Source organism: Passer domesticus, chromosome 3 (genome assembly GCF_036417665.1).
Source record: "Passer domesticus isolate bPasDom1 chromosome 3, bPasDom1.hap1, whole genome shotgun sequence".
NCBI lineage: Eukaryota > Metazoa > Chordata > Aves > Passeriformes > Passeridae > Passer > Passer domesticus.
The window spans coordinates 37296878-37311877 of NC_087476.1; the positions used below are offsets into that span (position 1 = coordinate 37296878).

Here is a 15000-nt window from a genome sequence, read left to right on the forward strand (position 1 = left end):
ACCGAGGAGTTTTTTGTGCCAGAACAGTCAGATAGCCCTGTGTGCTATATATATACATACATAAATACATATATATCATTCATATACATATATATACACACACACACACACACACAACTTATGCATTGGATAATAAGCAGCTGAGTGACTCCACTCAATTCCCCTGGTTTTCTTCCTCAGTGTTACATTAACTTAAATATTAAAACATCCCATCCTGACTTACATTTCCACCAAATTGCACCACAAGCCATGACAGAATATGGCAACACCAGAGGCAATGAAGCCACTAACAGGACACTTAATGTTTTAAACCAAAAAACCAGACACACCAAGATAGTCCTCACATGGGTGATTATCCAGCTTAAGGATCGCACCAGCACTACAAGAGAGGAATCAAAATGTATCCCAAAGACAAAGGGATTTTCACAGATCTAAAATTGTTAGGTAAATAGATAAAACTGTGGTTGGGGCTTTGTTTCAGTTTTCAAAACTAATTTCCGGCCACCGTTCAGAGAAATTCTTTGCATTTCCATTTCTGACTCACCCGCTTTAACAAGTGCACTCGCTGGAATTACTAAGCATAGGATCTCATCAAAACATTTCACTTTCTGAATCAAAGTGCTTTTCAATTTTACTGATGTGAACTTATCTATAAAATTTACCATGGTAACAACACTGGCGATGTGCAGGTACGAGTGCACAATGAGATGTGTCAGAGGACCCTTCTCCCACCGGGCATCCCACCTAGGTACAGCAATGCATCCCAAATTCTGCCCAGCCACTTGGAGCACACTGACACCAGTCTCTCACATCCCCATCACAAAGTGATAACGCTCCCAGAGACACATTTAAACATCAGGTATGAATGAAAAGCATTCCTGAAAAGAATCTGTTATGAAACCGAAAATCGGAGATCGCCGCAATGCTGTGCCTAAGTTGAGTCATCAGTTCCCTTTACAGCCTAATAATTGACACTGCCTTGATCAGAATGACTGATCCAAATGTTGCTTTGTGTTTGTGTGTTTTTGTGGTTGGTTTTTTTTTTAATTAAAAAAAAAGATTTCTTATGTAAACAAGCCGTCTGTCATCTTGCAGGAGTGTTTGTATTCTTCAGATCATGGGAAACATCTGTCAAAACCAGATTTTGCTCTCCTCAATCAACTCGATACAGTCTTAATCAGACTGTACTACAAAGAACCGGTCTTGTTACAGAAAAAATGCGCTGCCAACTCTCAGTGGAAGCGCTGATTTTATTACACTTTCTTGGGATTAAATGCTGCAAAGATTATTAAAAGAGTTCCCTCCTTCCCCTGCGGGATCTCTCCCCCAAAGGAAATCCTGAGAATTTACATGCTGCTTTTCTCCTCTTTGTGCGTGTTTCCAAAATTAAGTACCTTCCAGGAAGAGACAGACAGAAGAATCAAGGTATAGTGAAACTTCGGAGCATGCTGATTTCCCACCTTTTGACATGGGTACTCGGATAACGGAGTGATTCCCCTTCTGATGCTTGCAACAAATAAACACTCCCACTCGTCTGCATCCCGCAGGTCACACCTCCCCAGAATGATTCATTAGGTATTTTCACATCTTCTACATAGGGAAAGATCAAGTGGGGTTGCAACTGCCTCTAGCGGTGTTTTCTGAAGACAAGGTGACACAAAACAGAGTGTTTGCTACTACCAGGATAAGGGTGATGTTAGACAGACATACCCTGAGTACCCATACTCTGCCAGGGAATCTGCCCGGGAATAGCAAAATCATTACGACAAAAGAAAAAAGAAGCCAATTAGAGAAACAATGTGAGACTGTAACAGAAAGAGCAGGCTACTCCATTAGCAAGTAAATGAACAGGAGATGACTGCAGCAGGAGGACCAGGATCAATGGGTACCAGCCAGGTGTCTTAGCTGGGGCTGTATGCAGAGCCCTATTAAATGGACCAATAATTTATAGATTAAGGGGACAGTACTGGAAACATTCAATAGTGTATACATGGTCTTAATTAGAAGTATGCCCTTGAAGGGGTGAGAAATTAATGGTCATGTCTATATTAGCTTTTACCCCTAGACCTAAACTACTCTACTGGAACAATGTTGCTGATATGATGCCAAATTTTTGTATTTTATCTGGCAGTAACTCCAGCCCAGTGCTGCAGACTGAGCACCTACCAGCAGCTGGAGTATATCACCAGCACTGCTGGAGGCACAGCTCTCAGCGTGTATCAGTAACTCATGGATTACACATCATGTCACTAATTCTTAAATACAAAGCATGAGATAGGAGAACCCTGGTATGCTTTGGAGAAGATGGAGGAGGACCCATCTAAACACTGGCTATTGAGAGTAATATAAGAGCAGATTTTAAAACAAGAAGACAGACAAAATCCAAAGCTGTGGATGAGAAGAAATGATAAAACAAATGGCATAAAAAGGGAAAAGGAAACAATTTGCTGGCTGAAGATGACGTTAGATTTTATTTCCCTAACTGTGGTAAATAGTTGGACATGAAACTAGTATCAGACATATCTGCAAAAATCTTACTCTTTTGAATGGAGTGGAACGGGATTTAAATGAAAGTCTTGCTTTAAAAAAATCTTCAGGAAAGCAATTTCTTTGAAGTAAAAAATAACTGCACAACTAGTTACGAAACAAACCTATGACAATACTGAACAAGATGAAATTCCAACCATGTTTGAGAAATAATGTCCAGAAGCATACAGATTCAGCTCTGCTCAGCACAGAATCCAATGACTATCATCAACCTTGCAACATCTTGGGGAATCTTGTATTTCTCTGAACAGCAATTTTATCAACTTCAGCTATTTTAGAGAGTCACGCTCCCCAAATGCAGGTGAAACATTGTTTTGGCCAGATTTGAGAAGAGACTGGACTCAGCACTGGTTTCATCTGCTTGACCTAAGATAACACATTTTTAACTGTAACTTTCATAAACTCTTTGAAGTTTCATTTTACTGCACTAAGGTCCAAGGGTGGCAATATGAAGACAAAGGGAGCAGAAAAAAAATGGATAGGAATGAAAAGCACTTTGGACTGTCAAGCCAGCAAATGTAAGAATTGCATTTGGTTTTGTGAGAGCATTGCCAACACTAACAAACCATTTGCCATCTGCTGCTGCATACCAGCAGGTTGTGCGCAAGCTTACATTAATACCTTGATGCATGCAAAGTGGACACATTTTGAAGTGCCCCTGTATTTGCTTTTAAGTTAATTTTGCACCAACTCTTGAATGTCCCGATTAAAAAATAAAGACGTGGGAAACAAAGCGAAATAGGGTTTATCACCTCATAATGTTAACCAAAACAGCAAAGACTGTGTTAAAATGTCTATCTAGTTCTGCCTGACAGCTCAACTCAAACTGAAACCTTAGGCATGACATGAATTTCTTCTTTAGTTTCATGTCACCTGAAAACAGAAGTTTAACATCGGTGTTTTCACCATCCCAGTTAACGATCACCCAAAGCGGTAGTAAGAACCAGCAATCATTAGGCCACAAGCAAAGTCAACTCCACAACCAGAAAAAAAAAAATTATTTTCTTTCCAATCTCTCTTCTCTGCTCTTAAAATGTGACTGCAGCAGCTTCAGGGACATCCTGCATGATCCATTCTCACTGCTTGTTCCTGTAAGAAAGATGTCCTCTGCACTCAGTAATTACTGGTTAACTCTGGCAGGCAAAACCAGCCTCTTTCTACAGTTTTCATGGCTTTTGGAGAGTGAGGTCTTTTTTGTTTTGTTTTTAACTTGTACAACAAAACCTACCTGTTCTGCCATTATTATCTTGTTTTATTACTCCTCATAGTCCTGGCATTTGCTTAAAATGATGTAAAAGTAGGCAGTTGCACAGAGAGTGATTAGTACAGCATGTGCTGTAGCAAGCAATATTATGTATTTTATTGCCCATGAAGGCAGAGTGCTGGAACCAGCCAAATCTGTTACTTTGGTCTGAAAGCACATTCTTCCTTTACTGCTTGCAACAGGATAATTAATAACTGAGAGAAATAATGGAGAAAATAAGCATGGCGTTAGGTAAGCACTCCTAATTACACAACCTTATGTTTGGGCCAAGGATTGATGTTGGGATGTCTCTCTATAATAGAATAACAAAGTTTGCACCTCATTTGTGTCACAAGGACACTTGCCACACTGTCTTCTCCACCATCATCCCAAATTACCCACTACCTGTGCCAGTGCCCTCATCCCACTACAAAGTCTGTACTTTTCCCTGAAGCTCTGCAAGTGAAAAATTAAATCTAATGCTTTCCCATTTATTCAGAGTGGCTGATGAACAGTTCATTAATACTTGGGCAAAAAGGCTCTCTACAACTGCAGCACACAGTCATAAAGCCAATGCACGATGGCCAGCGAATGTTTCCAGGTAGCAATTGGCTTTACAGAGGATCCTACTTGGTAAATAGTGAGAGGAGATACTGAATAAATACTTGTTTTTCCTTATTTATTTCTACACTGGGTGAGGCAAGTCAAAAGGATGTTTAGGCCTCGTCCTCTGTGGATGACTTTGACTGCAATGTTATAGGGCTTTTAATCTCACATACCTCATGGATCCTATTATCATCACCATCATAATGAAACCAGACATTGCTTACTTCCCACTCCCCCAGCCTGACTCTGGCTGGGCACACAGAAATGCGAGCTCACTGAAGAAGGCCACCCATCATTTCACCTGCTTGGCTTCACCTCCCCACACCAAATGGTGTCACCTTAAGCTGTTCCCACCAATGGGCAGGTCAAGCAGCAGTATAACCGAAACCATAAGGAACAGAAGACATTCAGCACACCTTGTTCACAGAAAAGGCATAAAACAATCCCCAGGTGTTTCTGTAATTCCTGTTGCTCTCAGCACAATTAGATTTTATTGAACTGTAATCCTAGATAAGTGCATTGAATCTTACAGCTGAAGTCAATTACACTGCGTTAAAGAGCCTTCCTGATTTGCAAGATGAAGATCACTTCTGTATAAAACTAAATTAGCTCAATAACTCATTATTTGTAGCTTGGGTGAGGGCTTGAAACAGCAATGGACAACAAAGCAGTTGCTGCATTTTCAGGCACTAGTTCTTTAGAGCTGCAAGGAGACTGAATTTCCAGTTTCAGCAGTTGGGAAAAGGGATGAGCACTGCAGGCAGAGAGAGGATGTCTAGTATCGACAACACTACATCTTAAACCATCTGTGTTTTCTCATGGCAAGGGACTTGAGCTGACCAGCCTTGGAAAAAGCAAGACATCGGTTTTCATGTACTGAGAAGTCCTCACACTTAAAAGTTTAACAACCAACCCAAAGGAGATAAAAGGGCACATCAAAAGGTATGTGACTTGTCATTTCTGATTCCTTACTCACATTTAGCATCAGCACTGAGTGAGAGTATATAAAAACCCCTTAAACTAATATTTTTGCTTATCAGGGACTGAGTGGAGGAGCAGAGGGGCTGAAGGCCAGTCGTGATGATGGGCTATGTGGGCATCCTTGGCAGTCACACTGTGCCAGTGCACACCTTGGCAGGAGTCTGTGAGTGTGACATTCCACTGGCTCACACCACCTTCCTCAGCTGCTAGGCTCACTTTTGGTACCCCTCCAACCAGCCTCAAGCACTCTTCGGTTTCCTTCTTACAAACAACCATCTTTACATGTTAGGAGACCTCCACGTAAACTGGGAGATGACAGAAGCTGTGTTTGTGATCCCATTGGGTTGTGCCGGGTGCGTGCATTGAGCAGACAGGAGTGATTCAAAGCCATAAGCAGACAGACTGAGAGGAGAAAGGTGAGAGACAGGGAATATTCCAAATGCCTGCTGCTGCACTGGGGCAGCCAAACTCCACAAAAAAAGTAGGCCTGAAAGACTTGGAAAGAAGAAAATCAACCCTTTTGAGATCTGGAAATAATTTCCTTTACTCTTTAACACAGAAATGCAAGCAGCATGGGTGACTGTCCCCTGTGAGGAAGCACACCCCTTTTGCTCTGGTCTCCAGGGTGGCTCTTCCCATCACAACATTCACGTCTTTCAGCAACATCAGTAGGCTTTGTTCTCACAATGAACGTGAGGAAGATGATCTCCACTGCAAAATGAGGAAGTCAGTCATGGGGCAGATGAAGGAGGCTGCCTGAGAACACACAGGAAACCTGTGACTGAGGCAGGGAACTGAACCCAGACCATGAGTTCCAGTTGGGTGCCCAGTCCAAGCTGGGTGGCTGACAGATCACCTCTTCTTCTGGGGCTTTGAAATTTAAGTTTGGTGGGTTTTACAATGAACTTCTTTTTTTATTTTTTTTATTTTGTCTAGTCACTACGTTTCATTACACTCACACTTCTGCTTTGTGAAGGCTTTTGATCCTGCTTCTTTTCTGTTCTGGCTTAAAAAACCAACATAACTGAACATCAAACAGAATTTACCCTTCACACTTTGGTCTCTTCCCCTGTCAACATCATCCTCTCCCTAGCGCTCAGTGTTGTGTCCTCTGTGCACCCTGTGCTAATGATTGTGGCTTCATCAAAACCCACCAGTGATATTTAGAAGGTGATTCTTCTTTGTAGCTTCACAGAGTTACAGCAACTGCTTATGTGAACAGCAGTGCTGTGAGGCAGCAGAGCAGATCTGGTGGGAAAACCAGAGAAAAGAGATGCACAAAAAAGGTAAGTTCCAAAGTGAATCTTCTGACACTGCTATGCATCATGTCGACATGAGCAATCATCTGAAGAACAGCTACCAGTAAGCCACAGCGTCAGACTGCCTAGGATGCTTTACTGGCTTGGCTAATGAATCACTGGGAAAATGTGAGCCATGTGCTCACTGCCAGGGTAGTCGTCATGGTGGTTGAAAACAATGCCTCTCCCACTATCACCATGACTTGTGGTTTAATTGATATTTTAAAATTTTAAATTTTCATTTAATTTAATTTTAAAATTTGTTAAGATCTGTCTGTGTAAAGCACATAATATGCAATTCTAAGACAAAATCCTTTGGTATTACACTATTTGCAAGGAGGTGCAACGAGTCAAACCACTATTTCATGAAATAATTCACACTGGCTGAGTCCCTCACAGAATGTCTCAAGATCTTGAAAAGGAAAAAATAACTAATTTCCACATGTGTAATAACTCACACGGTGAGAAAGAAAAAGACTTCACATTTTTGTGAGAAAATGTTGCAAAACCACAAACTTTTGAAAGTGCCCAATATGCTATTTTCAGCTTATCTGGATGCAGCACAAACTATCCACAGCTAACCAAGGTGCATCAGAAGACTGTAATCATTCCACTCCCACCACAGGCTTTTTGTGCCCACTGTGCATCCAAGGCTGTCAAGACCTACAAAATAGCATAGGACTTTTATGCTTAAAGCAGCCAAGCAGCTGCAAAAATAACTCTGTAAAAATATTGAATACTTCGTCCCACTCAGCAGCTGGAAAAACAATTACTGACTGAAAAATTCAGTGTTTGATATTACTTAATAGTTGGAGAAAACTATTTGTGAATCATAATTAACGTTTATTTAACTATTTAAAAGCATGCATCTACTGTTTGAGGCTTCAGAGAGCAAATATGTGGCCTTCTGGTACCATTAAACAGACTAATACAGTTAAATTATGGAAGGACATGAGGCAGAAAACCACACTGGAATAGTCAATCCTTCAAGGAACTGGTCTAACTGAGACTGCCTCAGCATGCAGGCGGCAACACCAGGTTTGAACCAAATCAGTAGCAACTACCCTGGGATAAATTACCTGAATGCACAGCTCCAGTTCCTGGTGCCAGAGCAATGCAAACATCAAGACATAAACTGGACGAAAATCCATCACTAACAGTGACAGAGAAACTGTTCCCCTTGAAACAGCCTCAGGGGTTTATGGTGGCATCAGCCAGGGCCCAAGTGACAGCGGGGCTTCCTGCAAACAAGTGCAGCAGAGCCCATGAGAAAGAACGAAAAGCGCTCATCTTCAGTGAGCAATGAAACTGGTGAGAGGTCTGGAGCACAAGTCTGATGAGGAGCAGCTGAGGGAGCTGGGTTCATTTAGCCTGGAGAAAAGAAGGCTCAGGGAGGACCTTAGTGCTTTCTACACCTGCCTGAAAGGAGGCTGTAGCCAGGTGGGGGGTGGTCTCTTCTCCCAAGTGACAAGATCAGAGGAAGTGGCCTCAAGTTGCTCCAGGAGAGATTTACATTATATATGAGGAAAAAATTTCTTCACAGACAGGAACTGTCAAGCATTGAACAGGCTGCCCAAGGAAGTGGTGGGGTCCCCACTCCTGGAGGTATTTAAAAGCCATGTAGATGTGGCACTTAGGGATATGGCTTAGTCCTAGACTTGCCAGTGCTGGGTTAGCAGTTGGACTTGATGATCTTGAAGGTACTTTTCAACCTAAACAACTCTGCTTGTATGATTCTTAATGATTTTATGGTTCCATGAAACCAATGGTGGCTTAGATCAGGATTTAAAATCCAGAAGCAGATGAACCATTAACAGGTTGCTGAAAACAAACATTAGGCTTTGTTTTAAATTTCTAATTGGGAAACTGTTTGACTTTGGACTTTTCAAAGCCCTAATTTTCCCCAAACAATTCCCCCACTTGTTCTCTGCACATCTGCCATAGCTGAAATGTCCCATCACTGACAGTAAGCAGTCCTTCTTTCATCTCATTCAACTTCACCCATGCAGAACTGGGCTGAGCGCCTCACGGGTCGAGCAATCACGGAACAAGAACAAAACAGCAGTTACTGCATCTGGCAGATAACTGCAGGCAGAGCCGAGCCAAAGATTCCTGTCCAGCATGACCTCACCTAGAGAGTGACCCAGGTGTGTCAGTTAACGGTACAGAGTAAAGAGTCACAAAAAAGAAACCTACAGCAAAAACTGACTCAACTGATGTGATTGAAGGACTTGGCGACAGGATTAACATTAAAAAATATGTATTTTATACCTCGTATATGTGCAGCAAATTTCACCTGTGGGGAATATTCTGCAAGGTGCTGAGGAATGTGAGTAGCCTGTATAATAAATATGCGTAACTAAGTGATTTGAACTCTAAGTCACCAACTCTCCCACCACTGCTCTCTCAAGTAACCATGTTATCAGAGGTCATTTCAAGGGCAATGCACTTCTGTCAGAAATACTTCTCATATCATACTTCTCATAACCTGCAGCACCAGAAAAATGAAGACAATATAAAAAGAAATAAAAATTATAAAATTTTAGGTCACAAACATCCCTGAATGAATTATGCTTTCAAAATGAACAGTATAAATTGCATAATAAGGTTTTTTTGGTGTACATCTCAAAGTTTTCTAGGATGATGTTATTAATTCTAAATGCAAACACATTCTCAGTGCCATATACAATGTAATTGGCTTGTGACCTGAAATAGGGCCATTTTCATTGAGACTCACTCATCACTAGGATGATCTCAAAAATTGTTGTGGCTCCCTTTCAACTCAGGATATTCTATGATTCCATGATCACAGAAAGAAGATGCAGCTGACTAAATTCACCTCAATTCACAGCCTGTGAGGTTCCCTAGCAATACCCCCTGCATGGCCAAAGGGACAAAGCACTCCTCTTTTTGGACCAGACAGGGCATATATTCATGAATCATTTCAAACTGAGTTAGGCAGATCACAGTTAATGAAAACCTCCACGAAGAATTCACTCTAGCAGGGCTATATGAGCACAGCTAAAAGGCTGAAGCACAGGCTGGAATGAACACTCGAAAAACATGTATGTCACAGAGTTAATGACTACGTATTTGGCCAAATATCTTTCTAGGCTTCTACGTAGCTGCCTGTTCTCAGAAGCGTTTAGGTACTTTGCTGGGGAGTTCTAGAGCAAGCGAGCAAAAAGCCTTGAAAGGGCTTTAGCTTTATGCTATGCACAGATATGGGGGTGCTCCAGTTCCCACATTGTTAGTGTCTTACTAGATATTAGAATAAAACTGTGAAATTATAAGAAACAACCAGAACATCTCAAAATCATCCCGAAACTGAAGAAACCATTTGATGACGCTTTTGTAAAAAAACTTACTTACAACGCAGTCCTGGAAGTGATTCCAAGCAAGCCAACTGCTGCTCTAGACAGCTTACTGGATGGTGTGGCTGGGCTCTTTCATACAGGCAGCACTTACAGTTGTATCTAGGAAAGGAAATATAACCAAAATTCTTTAGGAGCAAACACACAAATAAAGTCATCTTTCTCTTTAAAACCTAGACCAGGTTAAAACCAGCTTTAGCAGGTCTCAGTAGTTCTCGTGCCAAGCTTCACATGTGCTGCCTGCTCACAGGAACAAGCCCCAAGGTGCAGCCAAAGCCACCCTATGGTGTATAAGCCAGGAGTGACTGTGCCTGAGAAAAAAAACCCGCACTGAGTGCATCAAAGTGGCAAACAAATGCACCCAGCTGCTTTTCTCATCTAGTTCTACTTAAAACACTCGCAGGAAATCAAGATGAATTAGTACCAAAAAAATGTAGGTGATTTCAGTAAGGCCAGGAATTCCAGGCACCAACTTCTATTTTCTCTCTCTTGAGTGGGTGTTCACTTGTAAATTGTAGACATGTTAGCAATTCAACGACTGAGCGAATTAACATTCAACTTAACAGTCACTGTTAGGTTGGGAGGTTATTACTGCTTGTTCTGCTAAAGTGACAGGTTAAAATACATTTGTATCTGAAAAGTTGTTTTCTACAATCCATATTCCCTGTCTTTTTGCACCAAATAATTTTCTTCCATCATGTCAACTCCTATTGTATGAACCATCACTGCCAGCTCCACCAAGAAGCTGGGATAGGCAAGGAGAAACAGCAAGGGGACAGGTAAGAAGGAGAGAGCACTCAACCCCCATCATTTCTCTTTGGGCTGCCATATTAATTTTTTTCCAGGCATTTTACATGGTTGATTTGAGACTTCTCAGCAAAAGAGCATACTTGCATTTGTAGGATTACTTTTAAAGCAAGTAAGCAAAGGCAAAACCCAAGAGCAAAGAGAGGGATCTACTTCACCAAGTCATGCGCCTGAGCAAACTGCTTGCTATCAGGCTCTGCGTGGGGCACAGAATGGAAAGTTGTGATTTCCCAGCCTTGCAGGTGATTATTATTAATGGAAAATACAAGTTTTCAAGGTTGAATTGACATACCACCACATGTTGAATTTTTGCAGACTCAGATCCATTTTGTACTAGTAAATGAGCTTACGTCCTTCCCTCTGTGCTTTTTTTTTTTTTTTTTTTAGGGTAGCTCACAAGCTGCTGACAACTCACACTGTACTAGGAACTGTTCACACTGCACAAAGTGTTTACCACTCTCAAGTGATGCTAAAAATTAATTTACAGTACCGCTACAGCAAGCTTTGACAAATTGTCATGTGTTGACACAGTCATAAGCTGTTGGTTAAAAAAAGTAACACTTCCCTCTTCTGCCACTTCATGTTTGAGACCAGGGATGGGCACATTATGCAAAGTTTGAGGGTTTGTAAGCTTCACAAATGTTTGGGCTTCACAAAACAAGCCTGGTTGTGAAAGTTTTTTCTCTTACAGTTAGGCATGTGTTTATTGCCAAAAAGACTCTAGTAAGAAAAAAAATCCTTTCCCATCTCCCAAGATCTGTGTGTTGTGCAAAACTACAAGAAAAGTCTGTAAAATAAATAACCTTGCAGGATACTTGTTCTAGATAAGATCACAGCAGTGACAAATAGCCTGTATCAACTCCCTAGAGCTGCAGACACCACCCTCCTGCTGTAGAAAGGAAGGAAAAAAAATATAGCTACAAGTAAGAGTTTTAATTGTTCTCAGCTGTCACATGATGTTATCTTAAGAAAACGCATTTATTTCTCGATTCTCATACGTAGCTCTATGCGGAAAAGAAAGAATTCCAGCAGTGGCATTCATCAGACAAGGTCCAAATTGATTTCCATGTACTCAAGATAGGTGTTAGCCAGCACTCATGCCCACTGCAGACAGCTCTTAAATTTTAACTCCTTCTTTTCTTCCTCAGGGCAGGACAAATAACCTATCTAGTTTACACTCTGGAATCAGTAATGGACAGAGTTGTAGTCAGCTGAGGTGAGCAGTGTTTCAGTGGTGATGCAAACTTGAAACATTAACCACAAACTAGCCTAAATCCAGGGAAAGAAACGAAGCCAAGCAAAATGAGCCCTCACAGCACCTACCAAATGGGCTTTATGAGGAGCCCTTAAAAGTCACTGCTTCACGTGGTGCACCTGCACATCCAGTGCTCCAGTAGTTCTCCCCGAGATCACCAAATCTTAGAGCATGGACCACACAAGAATGCAGAGTAAATTCATTCAGGATATTAGCTGGTCAATACAAGGAATTAATTTTCTCTTTTTCCCCTGCTTAACACTTGTACAAAATAGAGACGCTTTGAGTGGTTCAAAAGTCCTGAGGAGGAGCAACATTTTACCTTTGTAGAACCTGCCCTATGCCTGCATCAGTGCAAGAATGACCCACCTAATTCCTCTACAAATTCACAACATGTTACCAAAAAGAGCTTCTGCAGAACATTAAGGAGGGATGGAATTTCATACAGACTCTTCACTTGCTCCCATTTCACACACCCAGTACAGAATTTCTTCACCATCTGAGATGTTACTCTGATAGATTACATACTCTTAGACAGATTTAGGGAAAGCAAAGGACATTTGCATCATTATAGTCAGGATGGACGTTGCCTTGTGCTGTTGACTGAAATGAAATCATCCATGCTTCATCAGCGTAGATCGCTGTACATTCAGAAAAGCACTGAAGTGGCAACTCCTACCTTCCTCCCCTAAGTAACAAAAATTTATAAATATTTTTAGTGCATCACATTAAATGCATTATTTCCCTAAATTTAGTCCAAGAGTCAACAGGGTTGAAATAAAGGCGATTCAACTGTTATGTCAAAAACTTCAGCTGACGAGTTACCTAGGAGGTAAAAACAATTCTCTTCCACCTTGGAACAAAAGTAATAAAATCTTAAGTTTTAATGTAAGTTATCTCGTGCCAAAATATGATTTCTCCTGTACATTTTTACTTTGCTGTATAGAAGGGAACAAACAACTTAAATTCCCTGAGTTCTTAGTTTGGTGTGGAAAAAGCCCAGGATATCCAAGCCACTAATCTAATTAAGAATACTATGAAGGAAAAGGTGGGACCTGGGTTTTTCTGAAGCATTTTTTGTTTGGTTTTTTTTGTTTGTTTTGGGGATGCGACTTGTGCGTCTGAAGAAAACCCCCCCCCAAGCAGAAGAGCCATTCTCACAAAGTCCCTTGTGTGAGTTTGAGCTTGCTCTACCCAACTCAGGGCCAGTGCAGGAAGGGTAAGCTTTGGGGAAATGCAGACCCAGGATCTCCCATGGCCTCTCTGCATCACACCTCGCTGCTCTGCCCTCCAGTTTCATCACAGGGAGCATAGCAGTCTTGGCTGATCCTGCAGCCACAATCCCTCAAAACTGATGTAGGGCATCAGAAGAAAGCCATAAAGATGACATCCGTCCCAGCAAGCCATCACCAAGGTTTCAAAAGCAAAAGGGAACATATGAAAGTGTCCTGCTCCTTGATGATGCATTCACACAGCTGAAGGGGTAAATTCATATATTGAATATGTTTACAAAATATTCACTGGTAGTCACTGCTTGTATGGGATACAGACTCCCCTGGCTAGAAATTAAAAAGAAAATGAGGATTTCAGCTTTTGTATTCCATGGGAACTGCTTTTCCAGTAAGTAAGACAGAACACTACCCCAAAGGCAAGTGACACCAGTGACTGCCTACACCATGGAATAGCAGTGGGCAATTTTTCTGTCTGTGCCCTGTGCCTGTCTTCACTTCACTGACTGCAAAGGTCACCATGTCACTTGTTACACAGAGCTCTGCCACCAATGAGCACCAGGGAAGCAGCTTAACTGGCCAACCTCCTATGAGCATTGGGGGTGGGAGGAAACCTCCCAGATCTCTACTTAGTGCTTCCAGTTCTTAAACCTTAAGAGATGCTCAAATTGCCTTGAACTAAAAGGATTTCAGTATTGGAATACTGGAGGTCCTTAAAATGGCACTTAGGGACATGGTTTTGGGCTGGAATTGGCAGTCCTGGGTTGAAGATTGGATCTTTGTAGTCAAAAGATGCTGTTTCCTTCTTGACTCTCTATCCCCAGTGCAGGAGGGAGGCAAGGGAAGCAGCATCTCTGTAAGCATGAAACAGTGGGAAAAAGCATTACATCTTTGCCTTCACCTGGAGCACACCTTGCACTTCCAGCCCTTTCAAGCAGAGGAAACTTGGTGGTCCTGTGGAGAGTGTAATGACTTGAAAGCCAACATCGGTGTCATGCAAAGATCCCTCAGGAGGCAGACTGGGAACTGCCTGCCCCCTCCCCACCACAAGTGTACTCACACACATGTACATGGGCACTCCCCTCCTTTGCCTTTTTTTAACTATATACATTAGTGTATTTTTCACTACTTTCTTAGCATGAGATCCATTGCATGGTATGTAACAATCAATGCCAACATTATCTATAGCACAGAAACATGTAATTCACTGAAACAGGACTTTCTTCTTCTCCAGCTTCTCATAACCAGTTTTGTTATACAAATCCATCTGACTTCCTGCTTGATTTGGATCTATTCAGATCAAAGCCAGAAGCATTTTGTTTTTAACAAATATATTCCCATCCTCCCAAATCAAATCTCTACTCTAGGAGACAATGTCATCCAACTTTTATTGTAGTGTATTTCTTCTAAGCAAATGAACTTCAAAATTCAGTTAAATGGTAGTATACAGCTAAAGGACTATTTTATCCACCACATGGCAAAAATCATTCTTTGTACAGAATCTGTATAAATATCCATAGGATTCTCTCAATATTTTTGAGCCACCTCAGGCTAGAAAGGTAACTACGTAATGAAGAAAATCATGTCAAGTTTTATGAGATCTTTAGTAAAATGCCTTAAATTGAACCATGTTGGCTAATACAGTCTGAAATCCTCCTCT

The 15000-nt window shown here is 41.4% G+C and overlaps 1 protein-coding gene across 15 annotated transcripts in view; it reads right to left on the reverse strand.

Annotated features, from left to right (window-relative positions):
• BACH2 (BTB domain and CNC homolog 2) overlaps nucleotides 1-15000 on the reverse strand; it is a 186364-nt gene that overhangs the window by 91534 nt on the left and 79830 nt on the right. For 8 of the 15 annotated variants that reach the window (XM_064412674.1, XM_064412669.1, XM_064412673.1 and 5 more), the window contains one exon: nucleotides 10048-10151. The exons of 1 other annotated variant lie outside the window; for it this stretch is intronic. The gene's annotated coding sequence lies outside the window, so the exon portion shown is untranslated. Of the gene's footprint in view, nucleotides 1-10043; nucleotides 10152-15000 lie in introns of all 15 variants that reach the window. 6 more of the 15 variants (XM_064412670.1, XM_064412681.1, XM_064412682.1 and 3 more) reach the window with 1 other exon arrangement.